Consider the following 15,901-nt stretch of genomic DNA (forward strand, 5'->3'; position numbering starts at 1 on the left):
TTCAGAGGGCTGCAGTGAGGGTTCTCAACAGAAAGCGTCTACCCCGCAGCAGGTGCCTGAGAGATGCGGGGTGGTATCATCACTGCTCAGTGAGTGAGGGACGGCCCACCCTGTCCTTGGTGTGGTGGGGAGGACAGCACCCTCCCAGAGTCTGGGATATTCTACAAGGTGACCAACCAAGGCCCTGCTCGGAAGGCAGAGGCCCAGGGTTTCACGAGCAGAGGAAGACCTGGGGTTATGTTGAGGGGCTGGTTGCAGGGTTGGGACCTTGGTCCCACCACCAGCTTTGTCTTGGGCGGGAGGTGGCGTCTGGGAGTCTGTGGAGCTACAAGAGGCTCCCCACAGACCTGGGGCCCAGGGGGACCCAGGGCTTTGCTGAGAGGACACCGGTGACTCACTGGTTCTCTTGAGTCCTGGCTTGTTGGCAAGTGAAAAACTAGAGAAGGAAGCAGTTGTGAAAAAAGTGTGGGTCAGAGCAAGCTCATTTCATTAATAATAAGAGCCACCATGTACTGAGCACTTTTGCGTCCCGGGTGCTGAGGGCTGTATGCCCATCCCCCCATCCCCCCAGCGAGCCCGGGGGCAATGCTGGGGCGGGAAGGGCAGGGGGAAGGCTCTCAGCTGCAGGGGCTGGAGCCGGGCGAGGACGGTCCTGCTTTCTTTGATGTTCCACTGCCTCCTGGGAGCCTAGCTCTGCCTGTGGGTTCAGGTTTGGGTGGATACTCAGGCCAGGGGAGTGTGAGATCTTGATTCTTTTTCTTTCTTTCTTTCTTTTTTCTTTTTTTAAAATTATGTGTTAGTTATCTTTAAGTACAAAGACTTTTCCAATCATGTCACTTAGAGATCATTTTATTTGCTGCTCTGTTTGCCGCCAGTCTCTTGTCTCTCTCCTCAGCAGTGGATACCCTTTCCACAAGGAAGAGAGATCCATGGTTTGTTGCCTTTGCCAATAACGAAAATGTCGGAGAGCCGGGTGGCAAAGCTATTGCCGTTGGCATCTTTCATATGAACTACATCAGAAGAACCAGGATGTCTCTCCCGGTTAGGGATCACACCAATTCTTCCCAGGTTAGCACCTCCAGTCACCGGGCACAGGTTACCAGTGTCAAATTTGATGAAATCAGTAATCCTGCCAGTCTCCAAATCAGTTTGAATGGTGTCATTCACCTCGATGAGGGGATCATGGTAGCGGATGGTGCGAGCATCACGGGTCACCAGATGAGGGATTCCTTTTGTCCCCACAAAGATCTTTCTCACTTTGCACAACTTATACTTGGTTTCCTCAGGTGAAATACGATGAACAGCAAAGCGACCCTTGGTGTCACAGATCAGGCGAAAATTCTCTCCAGTCTTTTCAATGCTGATGACGTCCATAAAACCAGCAGGGTAGGTTATATCAGTGAGGACCTTGCCATCAGTCTTTTTTTTTTTTTTTTTTGCGGTACACGGGCCTCTCACTGTTGTGGCCTCTGCCGCTGCGGAGCACAGGCTCTGGACGCACAGGCTCAGCGGCCATGGCTCACGGGCCCAGCCGCTCCGCGGCATGTGGGATCTTCCCGGACCAGGGCACAAACCCACGTCCCCTGCATCAGCAGGCGGACTCTCAACCACTGCGCCACCAGGGAAGCCCCCCCATCAGTCTTAATGAAACGCTGCATGCAGATCTTCTTTACTTCATCTCCCGTTAGGGCATACTTAAATCTGTTCCTTGAGACATGCCCTCAGCTTGTGGAGACCAGTAGATGGATGAGGAGCAAACACACCAGTCAGCTTATCCAGCGTCCAGTGCTTTGGAGCTGCTATGTGCTTTAGGTGTTTCTTGGGACCGCGAGCCATGGCTGCGCTAGGCATGAAAAGAGAGCTATTCTTCTTTTTGAGAAATACAGTGAAAAGGACTAGTTCCTCGGCTGCTGGAAAAACCCCATCATCACCCAGCCGTGGAACCTGGAGCACTCTCTTCTGTGTACTTGTGCTATCCCGTGGCTGGTTCTGGAGGGTCACCTGCGACCAGCCTCCCGGGCTGGAACTCAGCAGTGTGACTCGGTGCACAGGGGGTCATGTCTTCCTATCACCAACACCCTGCTTATCTCTGTGCCCCTTTCCACTGTTCCTGTATCTAGAAAGCCATCCTGTTACTTCTCTATCTGGTAAACTTCTACGCAGTCCTTTAAAACATAGCTCAAATGTCACCTCCTCCAGGAAGCCTTCCAAGACTACCCAGGCACAGTTAGTATCTCCCTCTTCTGCCTTCAGGCACTTTGATTGTTATACTATTTGGGGGTGGGGGACAAACATTAATCAAGCACTTAGTACATCCTATGCCTTACGCTAGGCACTTTATTGAATTATGCCATTTAACATTCAAAAACCCGTGAAAGGGTCTTATCCCCATTTTACAGATAAGGAAACCGAGGCTCAGAGCAGCTAAATAACCTGCCCAAGGTGAGGCTGGGATCTGAATCCAGGCAGTATGACCTCAGTGCCCTCCCTCCTAACCACTAAATGATATTGCCTCTCTGACACTAGTTATAATTACCCCAAACTGTGATAATACGTTTATGGGTCTGTAAATGGCCCGTGAGCTGAGACCATGACTTATATATCTTTGCTGCCCCAGAATGTAGCGCAGTGCAGTGCACACAGTAGGTGCTTAGTGGTTGCTCATGGAAAGAATGTTGAATACAGAGCCTGTGGGGGCTGGGCCCACTAATGGAAGGTGGGGTGCTGGGAGCCGGGAAAGGAAGACAAGTGGGGGACACAGCTGAGTGGGTGGGGCTTGCTTGACCCTGGGGGGGAGGAGGTTCCTGCTGCCAGCTGCCATGCCATCTTGGAATCACGAGCCTGGCAAGAACAGCAGAATGATGTCCTGACACTGCTTAGGAAGCCCCTTCAGCATGCTAGGAAGCGCTTCGCACAAGGGCATTCTAAGTCCAGGGTAAAGCACAGCTAGTTCAAGTCCCTAGACAGCTCACAAAGGCAGTGCCTTTGCAGGATGCACTTTGGCAAAGGATCATCCTGAGGCTGGGTCTGGACTCCGTGCCCTGTACGTTCTGAACCTTGCCGGCCCTCGGAGAAGCCGGGCTGTTGAGGGAAGTTGCATGAATTCCGTGTTGGGGAGTCCTCTTTTGTACCATGCAGCTCTGTTTACAGCCGACTGGCTGCCCGGAGGAGCGGAGCTTTTGGGTGAGCAAGGAGATGGGCATCAGGACACTTTCATCTCTTGCCGGCTCTCTCCACCCACAGGAGGTGGGGCCCAGCCGGGGCCCAAAGCCTGGAGCCTCCCAGCAAGCCAGGTGGGCCTGTGAGGTCATGCTTCCTGCCACACTTGCAGGTGGCCCTTTCCTGGGGCGCCAGCAGGTGTCAGGGGCAGGGGTGGTGTACGGGGGACCCCTTTAGCATCCCCAGTCCCCTCTGGGGGCTGGAGGTGCCCCTTGAAGCCACTGGAAAGCTCTTTTCTTGCCCGGAAGAGGTCCAAAGCATGCGTGGCTGCTGACACGGGGGAGGGGGGATGGGGGGAGTGGGGGAGAGCGAGAAGACCCCCCTGCAAGCCGCGTTCATACAAAATGCATTTCCCAACGTATCCCTCTGGCCTGTCGGAGCCCCTTCTGCTCACTGCTCTGTTTATACATGATAGACAACTAATTAACATCCAAACCTCCTGAAAGGTCTTTTCAGAGGTAATGTTCTGACAGTTTATGTCAGCAAGGAGCACTGATTTGTCTAAGCATGGATCACATTGTTTCAGATTGAATGAGGTGAATATTAAACTGCTTTAAATGTACTCTTCATAAAGTACTAATTACACACTCCCAAGGGAGAACAGCCAAGGAATACTAAACAGTAGAGAAGTCAACAGAAGGTTCTTTTTATAGTATGTTGCTGGGCTCTGTGTTTTTCTGTCTCCTTCTTTCTCGCTCTCTCTCTTTTTTTTACAGTAAAATCACAGCACGCTAAAGAATACACATTTATAGCACAATGCTTCTCATCTAATTATACGGCAATCATTAGTTTTAAGCTGGATGCATTATATTTTCTTTGATATATTATGCCTGAGGCACAACTCTGCATTTACTGCTGCTACTGGCAGATTCCAGTCCCCCCAACCCCCTTTTCAAACCCCAACTCCTCTCTACCCCACGACCTTTTAACAAATTATTTAACCCTTACTGTTAGTTTGCTTATTGTCTCAAAAAAGAATAATTGCAATTTAAATTGGCAAAACTGGGGGAAACGACATACTCTTGGTTAATTAATTAATTTATTTGTTTTTAATTAAATAATTTATTTATTTAGGGCTGCGAGATGCCACATGCAGGATCTTAGTTCCCCGACCAGGGATCGAACCCGTGCCCCCAGCAGTGGAAGCACGGAGTCTTAACCACTGGACTGCCAGGGAAGTTCCCCTTTGTTACTTTAAAGCGGAAAAAATAGGAAAGGAAATCTCGTGTGTTTCTGGGAGCTGTGCAATTTTTTTATTAACCAGGTAATGTCCTGAATACACAGTCTCTGCTCCCCGACCTGGTGAAATTCCTTCATAACAAATTCTACAGGATCACACTGAACTCCCGGTGGCTGAGCTTCATTGTCCCTCAGGGAAAGAGATATTTATATGTATAGAAATATACATCTCTAAAAGCAACAGAGGGGTGGAAAACCATGAGGCAGGGAGCAGTCCAGCAAAAATGCAGGGTGGCCCTTCAAAACGCCTATCTTCAGATGTAGCCAGAATTCTGCTCCAACCGTTTTTCTGGATATTTCTGACATCAGGCCTTGCCCACTGTTGAGAAAAAGCAAGATTAATTGTGAGATGCCCTAGATGGTCAGGTTCTCAGTCCTGAAGGGAGAAAAAGGCCAAGTTCCATGGGGATGGATGGCCTGATATTGACCCGACTGGTTTCTTCTTAGTCAGGCCTCTAATCATCATGCCTCTAAAGATAAAAGTGACGGCCGGGTCCCGGAAAGGTAGAATCGCTTTTGTGTAAGGAGCAAAGTGGGGGTCCCCTTTCCCTACTGTGGTCTTCCTTTTCCTCCCCCGACATCAAATCAGAGAACTGTGGGATCTTGGACTTGAAGGGGTTAGACATTTCCCATCTTTAACAGATGAGGAACTTCAGAGCACAGAGCTGCCTGCAGTTCAAGCTGGAACCTCGGGTCCTGACTCCCAAGCTCGTACTCTTTCCACTTCAGATAGAGTAACTCCAAATAGCTCTTCTCTCACACAAATGACCCAGGGCAAAGGAATAGAATGACAGAGTGCTACGGACTGAATGTTTGTGTTCCCCTCACATTCACATGTTGAAACCCTAATGGTATCAATGTGATGGTATTTGGAGGTGGGGCCTTTTGGGAAGTGCTTAGGTCATGAGAGTGGAGCCCTCCTGATGGGATTAGTGCCCTTATAAGAAGTGACAGGAGACACTTTGCTTCCTCTCTCTGCTCTCTTGGGGCCATGTGAGGATACAAGGCAGCTGTCCAGACATTGGATCTGCCAGCACCTTGATCTTGGATTTCCCAGCCTCTAGAACTTGGAGAAATAAATGTTTGTCTTTTGAGCCACTCAGCCTAGGGCAGTTGTTATAACAATCCAAATGGACTGAGACACAGAATTCTCTTCTCTGAGAGCTGGAAGAAGTCTGGAAAGTCACTTAGTCCACCCCTCTGTTGCTGCTTGAATCCCCTTCATGACGTCCCCAACCATGACTTGTTCACTCTTGGCTCTGGCGCCTCTGGGGATGGAGGGTTGGCGACCTTCTCCCAGGGTGTCAGACCATTTCTGTGCAGCTCTCATGGTTAAGTAAGTGTTTAAGAGCAGTGCACGCTGGAGCGAGAGTGTCTGGGTTTAAATCCAGCACAGCCACGTCGCAGCTCTAGGACCTTGGATAGGGGACTTGACATTTCTTTGCTTCCATTTCCTCTTCCTCTGTAAAATGGGAACAATACAAGTTTTGTGAGGATGGGTTTTGTGAGGATGACAGGAGATGATACATGTCAAGCAGTGCCCAGCCTACTAAACTAACCAAGCTTAGCTATTATTATTGTTAAGAAGTTCATCTAGCTCCCTAGCATAACTGCCATGGTCGTAGCTCTGCCTGGGGCCTGACGGAACAAGATTAACTCTTCTCCTTGTGTGACTGTTTTCAACAATTTATTCCTTCAGTGCTCAGCTGTCACTGGATGGCCCCTGCATGCCAGGTACTTAGTGCCAAGAGAAGAGAGAGATGTGGAAAAGACTTGCTCCCCGATCTCATGGATTTTTTTTTTCTTTTTTACATTTGTTTTGGCTGCGTTGGGTCTTCATGCTGCATGTGGGCTTTCTCTAGTTTCGCGGAGCGGGGGCTACTCTTCATTGAGCTGCACAGGCTTCTCATTGCGGTGGCTTCTCTTGTCGCGGAGCACAGGTTCTAGGCGCGGGGGCTTCTGTAGTTGTGGCACGCGGGCTCAGTAGTTGTGGTGCACGGGCTTCGTTGCTCCGCGGCATGTGGGATCTTCCCGGACCAGGGATTGAACCCGTCTCCTGCATTGGCAGGTGGATTCTTAACCACTGCGCCCCCAGGGAAGTCCGATCTCATGGATTTTAAACACCAGAAGAATTCACAATTTCTCTTCAGAGCTTCTCTTCCCCAGGGTACATGCTCTTTGGTTTCTTTGCCTGTTCCTCACTTAACTTTTTTCCAGCCCGTTTTCCTTATGTGAAATCATTGAAAGGAATACACTAGGGATGACAAAAAAATGGTGGCAAGTCTGAGCTTCAGTCCAGGGCACACCTTGTGTCCATCATCCAAACACAAGAGACTGGGATTCCATGGGTGGATGGGACCAAGGTATGCGTTGTTTCTTTTTTTTTTTAAAGCTCCTCATTCTCTCTTTTTTTAAAAATTTATTTATTTTTGCTGTGTTGGGTCTTCGTTTCTGTGCGAGGGCTTTCTCCAGGTGTGGCGAGCGGGGGCCACTCTTCATCGCGGTGCGCGGGCCTCTCACTGTCACGGCCTCTCCCGTTGTGGAGCGCAGGCTCAGTAGTTGTGGCTCACGGGCTTAGTTGCTCTGCGGCACGTGGGATCCTCCCAGACCAGGGCTCGAACCCATGTCCCCTGCATTGGCAGGCAGACTCCCAACCACTGCGCCACCAGGGAAGCCCTAAAGCTCCTCATTCTTAAATCCAATACGTGTGTGTACGTGTGGGCATGTGTGTGTGTGTGTGTGTGCGTGCACGTGCATCCCCCCACAGATGCATGCCCACAGCCCCTGACCCTGGGTAAGCGGAGGAGGCTGCCTTCGGGTCTGTCCACTTTTAGGGACACGCCTTTTTCTCAGGGCTGACTCCCGCCTTCTCCTGGCACCCCTCCTCAAGCCTAGGGTATTCTTGGCTGAGGTATTCCCCGCTACATGAGGGTGCCAGCTGATGATACGTGCATCCTCCAGAAAGTACGACATCACTGGTCAGTCCCCCTGCCTATCCCGCATGTCCATCCCTCCCATCACTGATGCTGCCGAAGTTAGCACTATGGAAGATACATGTGACGTGGTCACTCGCCTGCTACAACCTGTTCCGCAAGACTCTGTGTCTACGTCAGGATCCATGCAAGTTCCCGGCCCGTGTGCACGAGCACGTGCGTGTCTAACCACTCCCCTGTGCCCGGCGCTGTTCTTGGGGCTTCACAGTGCCAGACCCGCAGCCGGGAGGGCCCCCTTCACAGCCCATTTGCACCTCCCCTTTCCTAAACCCTGAGGACATCACCGTGTTTTATCCATTGTTAACCACAGCCTAACACAGTGCTTGAGACCCAAGGGAGTGAATATATACTGGTGGAATTATAGCTGGTACAGGTGCTATTTTTGAGGAAGCGCTCTTGCCTTGTACCAACAGACACAGGCAGCCAGCTCCTGGGCCTAACCTGATGGACCCCTTCAATATACACTCTTGGTTTTGAAGCCAAGGCATCTCCCCTTTCCCAGAATTAGACCTTCCTCACCCTCCTGCTGGGTCTCTGTTGCAGTGTACCTCATCTGGTGGTGAGGATGTCCTCTTTAGGGTCAGGAAGACCTGGCCATACCCCTCTGAGGGGCCCAGAGGTAATAGGGGCAGATGCCGTGCTGAGGAGAAAAGCACCCAGAATATGCCAGGCATAGTGGTAGGTGCTAGCCTGTAGAGTGACGCCCTGTAGAGATGTGATCTCTGCCTTCGTGGAGTTCGCAGCCTCGTGGCGATGCACTGGGTTTCTCAACTACAAATGGGGCCTCAGACTACCCACGCCACGGGGTTGCTGTATAGACTGAAACAGTGCATATAGGGTGCTCAGCAGGGAGTTAACACTCTGTGAAGTTTCCAAATGGGCATTCTTCTGCACCCCAAGAGGGGCTTGAAGAAACTGGCCCTTCTGAGTCAGGAGGAAGGCCTGTGCACATCTCTGTAGGGATGTGACCTGGTGCCTGTGACACATCCCTTGGTGGTCACCAAGAACGGAGGAGGTGTGGGGGCCGATGGTGGCCAGACTGCCCTGATGGTGCACCTGCCGCTGGCTCTGGGGCGGAAGCGCTTGAGCGACTATGAAATCCAATATGAAGGAACTCCCTTTTTCCTCTGGCACTTTGATTTATGGCCCGGGTGTCACCTTCCTCCTCGGCACAGCGTCTGGCCCTTCTCCTTTCTATGCCTTTCTCTCTCCTTGCTCACAAATACCTGGTACTTCCCACCTACCCAGTTGAGCTTTGGAGGAGACTAAACTGGCCTTGAATGACTGCTTCTGAAACCTAAGAGTTATGTGGCCTTAGGCTAGTTATTTAATCTCCTCGAGCCTCAGTTTTCTCATTTGTAAAATGGGGCTAAGAATACCATCCTCCCGACCTCATTGTGGGGATGGAGAGTGGAGGCGTGGGAAAGGTTCCCCCACAGCGCCAGGTGTGCCGCCAGCCCCCAGCGTGCGTGTCTTTCCTGTGTCCCCATAAGTCACACTAAGGTGAGGTACTGTGGGTTTAATGGATTCCCTCTCCTCAGGAGTTCCTGCATTTTAAAAGAGGACACTGGCGTTGTCTGATACAGCACAATAAATTGATTGCGCGCAACTTCAGGAGAAGCAGTGGGGTAGGGGAAAGAGATCTTTTGGGGGCAGGAAATGGCCTTCCTTTACTTCTGAAATCACACCACTCAGACTCGCAGCTCTCAGCTTAAGAGCTGTGACGCGCTGGCATGGTACCAGTAGTTGTGAGATGTATCACAAACAAATAGGTTGCTAATAATAAAGTGCCACAGTTTCGAATAATCCCCCCCAAACACACTTTGGGGGGTTACCTTAGAGGGAATTCAAGGTTAGCTCCATGATATGGTCATACCCACTCTCATTCTTACGTGACTTCTCGAGTGGGGTAGAAAAGGGTGCACTTGGGATTGGGCACAACCTGGGCGTGCCTGCACATGGGTGTCCCTGGCCACGTGTGGCCTGGTAGAAATAACAGTTGCAAGTCAGGGACCTGGAGAAAACCCTTGAGACACTTAGAAGCACTAGGCATACTGCACAGCGAGAGAAAAGAATGAGCCCCTGACTTCTTTTTTTTTTAAATTTATATTTTTTAACATCTTTATTGGAGTATAATTGCTTTACAACAGTGTGTTAGTTTCTGCTTGATAACAAAGTGAATCAGTTGTACATATACATATGTTCCCATATCCCCTCCCTCTTGGGTCTCCCTCCCACCCTCCCTATCCCTCCCCTCTCGGTGGTCACAAAGCACAGAGCTGATCTCCGTGTGCTATGTGGCTGCTTCCCAATAGCTATCGATTTTACATTTGGTCGTGTATATATGTCCATGCCTCTCTCTCACTTCGTCCCAGCTTACCCTTCTCCCTCCCCGTGTCCTCAAGTCCATTCTCTGTCTGCGTCTTTATTCCTGTCCTACCCCTAAGTTCTTCAGAACCTTTTTTTTTCTTTTTTTTAGATTCCATATATATGTGTTAGCATACGGTATTTGTTTTTCTCTTTCTGACTTACTTCATTCTGTATGACAGGCTCTAGGTCTATCCACCTCATGACAAATAACTCAGTTTCATTTCTTTTTATGAGCCCCTGACTTCTTCTGCAACAACGTGGTTGACTCCCAGGACAGAGCATCGTGCCTGCAGCCAGGCAAGGGCAAAGGAGCGCCCCCTCGACGTGGCTCTATTACGTGAACGCCTCAGCAAGCCTCATGGACCATGACAGCAGTCAGAACTCTGTCGCCTTTGGGGTGGGGATATTGAATGGGAAGCGGGAGGCTTTGGGGGCACTGGAAATACTCCATGTCTTGACCTTGGTGGTGGTTACATGGTGAATGGACAGAATGTTTGTGTCCCCCTAAAATGTGTATGTTGAAACCCTACCGCCAGTATGATGGTATTAGGAGGTGGGGCCTTTGGGAGGTAATTAGGATTAGATGAGGTCAGGGGGGTGGGGCCTTCATGATGGGATTAGTGCCCTTTTGGGAGTCAGAGAGAGCTTGTTTCCCCTCCTCCTCCTTGCTCTCCAAGGAAGCATACTTTGAGAAGTCGGCCGTCTGCAACCCAGAAGAAGGCTCTCACCAGAACCTGCCATGCTGTACACTGATCTCAGACTTCTGGCCTCCAGGACTGTGAGAAATATTATAAGCCACACAGTTTATGGTATTCTGTCATAACATCATGAACTGACTAAGACAATGGAAGTTTTACACTTAATATCTGGGTATTTGATGGATATATTTGTAACTTAATAAAAAATTTTTTTTTGAAAAGCAGTCAAGGTTTTCCCACAGTGCGCCTTGGAAGGACCTTTACAGTAGGAGCCCAGGGAGCGCTGGGGTCACGTCAGGCCATCTCAGGCAGGCAGTGACTGGCCACGAGCTCTCCCTGGTGGCTCTACGCTCCTCCTGGCTGACAACTTTTCGCGGTTGACGTCTCAGCCTCATTAGTGCCCAGTGCATGGAGAGGCAGGACCCTCACCAGATCATCTCATTTCTTCTGGCAAGACAGCTCCCAGCAGAGGCCATGGTGTGTTGTGAAATGCTCCTTGCCTAGGATATCTGGGGGGCTGTCAGGTGCCCCCCAGAGCAGCCTCAGTGAGAGGAGTCCGGCAGACACCCAGATACCCCCTGCAATCGGTGGCCCCAGGATGCTGAGGTGACTCTCCCGGCCACCCATGTGGAGCTCATTTTGTTTGCTTTGTGTGTTACTTTGCACCCACCCCTTCGGTTGCCAAGGAAACAGTGACGCAGCCTCCGGTGGGGCCTCAGGCTTAGTCAATGTGGAGTCTTTTAAGGCGATGGTGGCTCAGTGAGGCGGTCCTGGTGCTGGGAGGGCTGGTGCGGGTGCAGGGGGCAGGGCCGACTGGGGAGGGGGAGAGGGGTGACCCCAACGGAAGAGGCGGCAGTTTTGCTGCTGGCCTGCTGGACGGTGCTAGTCAGGATGCAACTTTTCACTCGGAGCCTCAGGAGACCCACCCTTGGCCGAGTCACCAGAAGATACAAGGCAGATGGTTCTAGAGGCGAGGGGGAGCAGCCTTTTCCTGTCCTGGGTGTTTGTGTGGCCTGGGACAGCTGGTCTCTGAGGCTCTGGCAGGTCCAAAGCCTCTGCAGGCCAGTCAACCTGGAGCAGCAGAATGGGTTTCTAGGCATTAACAACGTGTTTGTGGACAATTGGGGGTGAGGGGGTTGGCTGGGAACTAAGATTCAGGGCGACCCTTCTCAACACGAGAATGCCTCCTGTATCCTCCAGAGATGAGTTCCCCCGCTTTCCATCCCTGCACGGCCATCGCCACTGACACTGGGACCCTGGGACTTCCCTGCCAGCATGCTCTGTCTTTTGCAGCCTCTGCCAGCAGGGCCTTGGGCCTAACATCCTCCACTCCCCAGCCCTGCTCCCTGTCATGCATTAAGCTTGTCCTGGCCCCCCCAGGACCAAGCAGCCCAGTTCCAAGCCTGGGAAGCCCTGCTGGTCGTGGGCCGGTCTACTTCAGGGTCTTGTCTGGGTGCTTCTCTTTTAAACTCCCTGCCGAGAAAGACAGGTGAGACTGCAGCTCTGGATGGAGCATTGGTAAGGGTGTCCCGAGTTCTCCTCTTGACTCCGAGGCTGCCCTGCGGCCTGGTGGGCACAGCCCCTCTCAGGGCAGCTCTTCCTTTCCTGCTGCGGGAATGAATACCCTCCACTGTCTCACCTGAACGGGTCCCATCCCCACTCTCTAAGCCCCCCACCTAACTTCCCTCTCCCTGTCATTTTCCCTATCACCCAGTCTCAAAACCTCCGAATTATTTTTGATTCATCTTTCTCCTTTATCACCCTTATCTTGACACTTATCAAATTCTGTCAGTTCTTCCTTCAAAACGTCTCCAGCATATGTCCCTTCCTTTTTCAAAATTAAGTTTCATTGTTTTTCTTAGTATAAAAGAGAACTATGCTCAATGTAGAAAACTTAGAAAATACCCATAACCAAAAAGAGGACAATTAAAATTACCCATAACCCTCCAGTCAAAGCTGTTATTAATTTTTTTGTGTGTGTGTGGTATGCGGGCCTCTCACTGTTGTGGCCTCTCCTGTTGCGGAGCACAGGCTCCGGACGCGCAGGCTCAGAGGCCATGGCTCACGGGCCCAGCCGCTCCACGGCATGTGGGATCTTCCCGGACTGGGGCACGAACCCGCGTCCCCTGCACTGGCAGGCGGACTCTCAACCACTGCGCCGCCAGGGAAGCCCTCTACCACTTTCTAGAGCAGATCACTTATATTCATTTTCCTACCTGTAAAATGGGGATTCAGTAGTTCTCAACCCACTGACTTGTGAAAAGGCCTTGGAATCATATACATGATGGCATTGTGTTGATATAAACTGTGAAGCTCTGTCAAATGCCATTATTCTCCCACCTTCTGTCGTTCAGGGTGTGCTAGCCTTATGTTTTGAAGTGGTGTGAGCAGGCTTGCTATGGTAGTGAGTATGCATCGGACATTTGATAAGTCCTTGTGGATTAGTTAATAAAATGTCCTCAAAGTGCCGTATCTTTCAGTAGAGGATTCGTATAGATGACAACAAAACTATATGCAATGAAAGGATAATATATAATATTGATAATGCTAATAGAGCACCTGCTAAGAGCTTTTAGCATCATTGTCTCCTTTAATCTTCAAGGAAGGTACTATTATCACCGCTGTTACGCAGATGAGGAAACTGAGGCTTAGTGAGATTAATAGCTTCTCCTGAGTTGCACAGCTGGTGAAAGGTATGGACAGGAGAGGACACAGGGACATAAACTAACACAGTGAGGCCGTCCATGCCTTTGGAGGGTTAGAGATAATATTAATATACACAAAATCATCTAGAAGAGTCCCAGGCAAGTGGTTTGCACTCAATAGCTCATACCTATTATGACTGGGTTCTAGGTTCATTATAAACATTATTTTGTTTGATCGAATCCTTACAACAACCCTGTGAGACAGGGATTATTCTGTCCATTTTACAAATGGGGACACCAACGTCCAGAGAGGTTTAGTGCCTCTACCCAGGCCACATAGCTGGAGACATAGAGGCCTGCCTGGGACTCAGGTCCCACTGTGCCCTTACTCCTGTGGTCAGCTTGGGTGGGGGGCTCACCAACCTTTCCCCAGAAACTCTCTGCTTCTTGTAATGTTGCAGGCAGTACTTCTACGAGCCTATCAGCTGGAGGCTCCTTGTTAAGGCCTTCAAGGCAACCTCTACTAGAGCCCACCGAGCTCTTGGAGATACCTGTACAGTTGGGATGCTGAGGGCTGGGATCTCAGAGCCAGCGTGTATCCTCCCTTTAAACTTCAAGGGAACGAAGACTTACAGAACCTATCTTGGCCCTCCCCACCCCCCCTTTTTTTTCCCAAAGAAAAATGAAAGAATCTGATAATTACTTCTATCTACCACCCAACTGTAATAATTACCAACCTATTTCTTCACAGTGTGACAGACACCAGCTCTGGAAAACACATAGAGATAAATTAGCACTAATTGGTTTTCCTCTGGCTGTTTGAATTAGTATTTAAAGCTCCAATTACAAAGCAGAATAATTGCTATTAATGTCCTATTGCCGTACAAAAGGCAGTTCTCTCGAGAACCAGCCCAGGTGTATTATTACTGTGATTACAGCATATTTAACCTGGCTCGTTAAGGGGGAGACACAGGGGACAGTTTCAATATGGTGGCCCGACCACTTCCTGCAGGGTGGAAAGCTTGAAGACAGAACAGTGAGGAAAGGAAGAGGAGGGAACAGGAAAAACTGGGCCTGGAAGCCTGTGGGGATTCTTGGCAGGGGTTCTGGGGTCTCTTCCTGCTTCCCTGTCTCCCTGGGGACCTTCCTGGGTCCAGCCTACCCCGCTGTGTCCACAGCCGGCCTCCTCTTCACACCCAAGGCCAATGAAGTCCTCGCAGGCCTTCCTGGCTCCGGCGTGGAGGCCTGAGGAGCGAGGCTGCCCACTGAAGGATGCGTGGGATGTCCCGGATGTTGGCATCAGACCTGTCACCAGTGAGCGCGTGGAGGCCTCTGCCCTCCATCCACATCTCCTCCTCTCCAGTTCGGGGTGGGGGCTTTAGGACATGCCACGTGCTCCCTGCTCCCACTGTGGAGGATATTGAGTTTGCCCCCCTCCATCCCCTGATCCCTTCCTGGCACCATTTTCATTCTTGTTCCTCTACCGGGATCTTTCTGACTAGAGGACTGTGGGTGAATTAGGGAGGAGGTGAGCTCGGTGAGGGCATCTTTTTTAAAAATTAATTAATTAATTAATTAATTAATTAGGGCGGCATTGGGTCTTAGTTGCAGCACACGGGATCCTTAGTTGCGGCGTGCGGGCTCAGTAGCCCCACAGCATGTGGGATCTTAGTTCCCAGACCAGGGATTGAACCTGTGTCCCCTGCATTGGAAGGTGGATTCTTAACCACTGGACCACCAGGGAAGTCCTGGTGAGGGTGTTTTCACGGGCTTCTGTACAAAGGAGGCAGAGAGTCCCAGCTCTCCTGCTCACTGGCTAGATGGTAAGTCCTCCAAAGTCCAAGAGCCTCAGTCTCTTCAACTGGAAAATGGGTACAACAACCTCCCTGGTCCTGGCTTCACAGAGCTGTGAGGATCGAATGGGGGTGGGAGTGAAGGTCCTTTGTAAATCACAGAGAACTCTACCTAAATAAAGGGGCTTGTTTAATTCACTCTGGAACGGTGCTGGCTTGTGAAAAAGGCACTCAGGGTAGAACAGAGGTGCTTCTTGCTGGTCCTTTCTTTGGTCTCTTCTTCCTTTTCAGTAGCTTCCCTTCCTCCTCTTTGTCTCCTTCCCCACTTCCTCTTCCTTCCTCGAAGACTCCTAGATCTCATCTGTATCCCCATTCACGCTAGGATGTTAAGAACTCAATGAGTTACCCTTTCCTTGAGCAGCTGCATTTAAAAAGGGAGGGCTATGTTTAACCCAAAGAAATGAGTCACTAATGGTGAACTTTCAGGCAAACTGAGATGATATTTTGTGGGGGAGAAAGAGGATGTCACAGCGCTCCTCAGAGCCCCACAGGCAGCTGTCTGCTCACTGACACACAGGTTTGGTGGGGCCCTGTGCCAGGGGAGGAAGGAGGCCCCGCAGGGAATAGGTGCCAGGAGAAAAGTCACCAACGGAGAGGAGGCCCTGCAAACCCGGCTGAGGCTGCTGACCCGGAATGTTCGGTCGGGGGGGGGGCGGGGGGGGCGGTGTTCTGGAGGCGCTGGCAGTGAGCTTCTCTGGCCCATCTGTCCCCACCAGGATGTAGTTCCTGGACAGAGCTTGGGTTGGGCGTCCCTGAGGCCATCCAGAGGAGCGCAGCCTCCCCACGGGGTCTCCGCCTTTACCTTTCTCTGTTGCCATCTGGGAAATAAAGCAAGCTGACTCTCACCTGTAAGGACTCCTTGGGGTCTTTCAGCCCTTCTCTGT

At 50.9% G+C, this 15,901-nt stretch overlaps 1 protein-coding gene and 1 pseudogene across 2 annotated transcripts in view; both read right to left on the bottom strand.

The window, feature by feature from the left end:
• The window catches only part of PEBP4 (phosphatidylethanolamine binding protein 4), a 217,760-nt gene that overhangs the window by 41,595 nt on the left and 160,264 nt on the right, over positions 1 to 15,901 (bottom strand). The window lies entirely within an intron of this gene.
• Positions 556 to 1,836, bottom strand: LOC309795091 (small ribosomal subunit protein eS4-like; annotated as a pseudogene). The gene is made up of 2 exons: positions 1,641 to 1,836; positions 556 to 1,419 (listed from the first exon to the last, which is right to left on the bottom strand). The product of its transcript is annotated as a small ribosomal subunit protein eS4-like (transcript).

This window comes from Mesoplodon mirus (assembly GCF_964341445.2).
Source record: "Mesoplodon mirus genome assembly, chromosome: 1".
NCBI lineage: Eukaryota > Metazoa > Chordata > Mammalia > Artiodactyla > Ziphiidae > Mesoplodon > Mesoplodon mirus.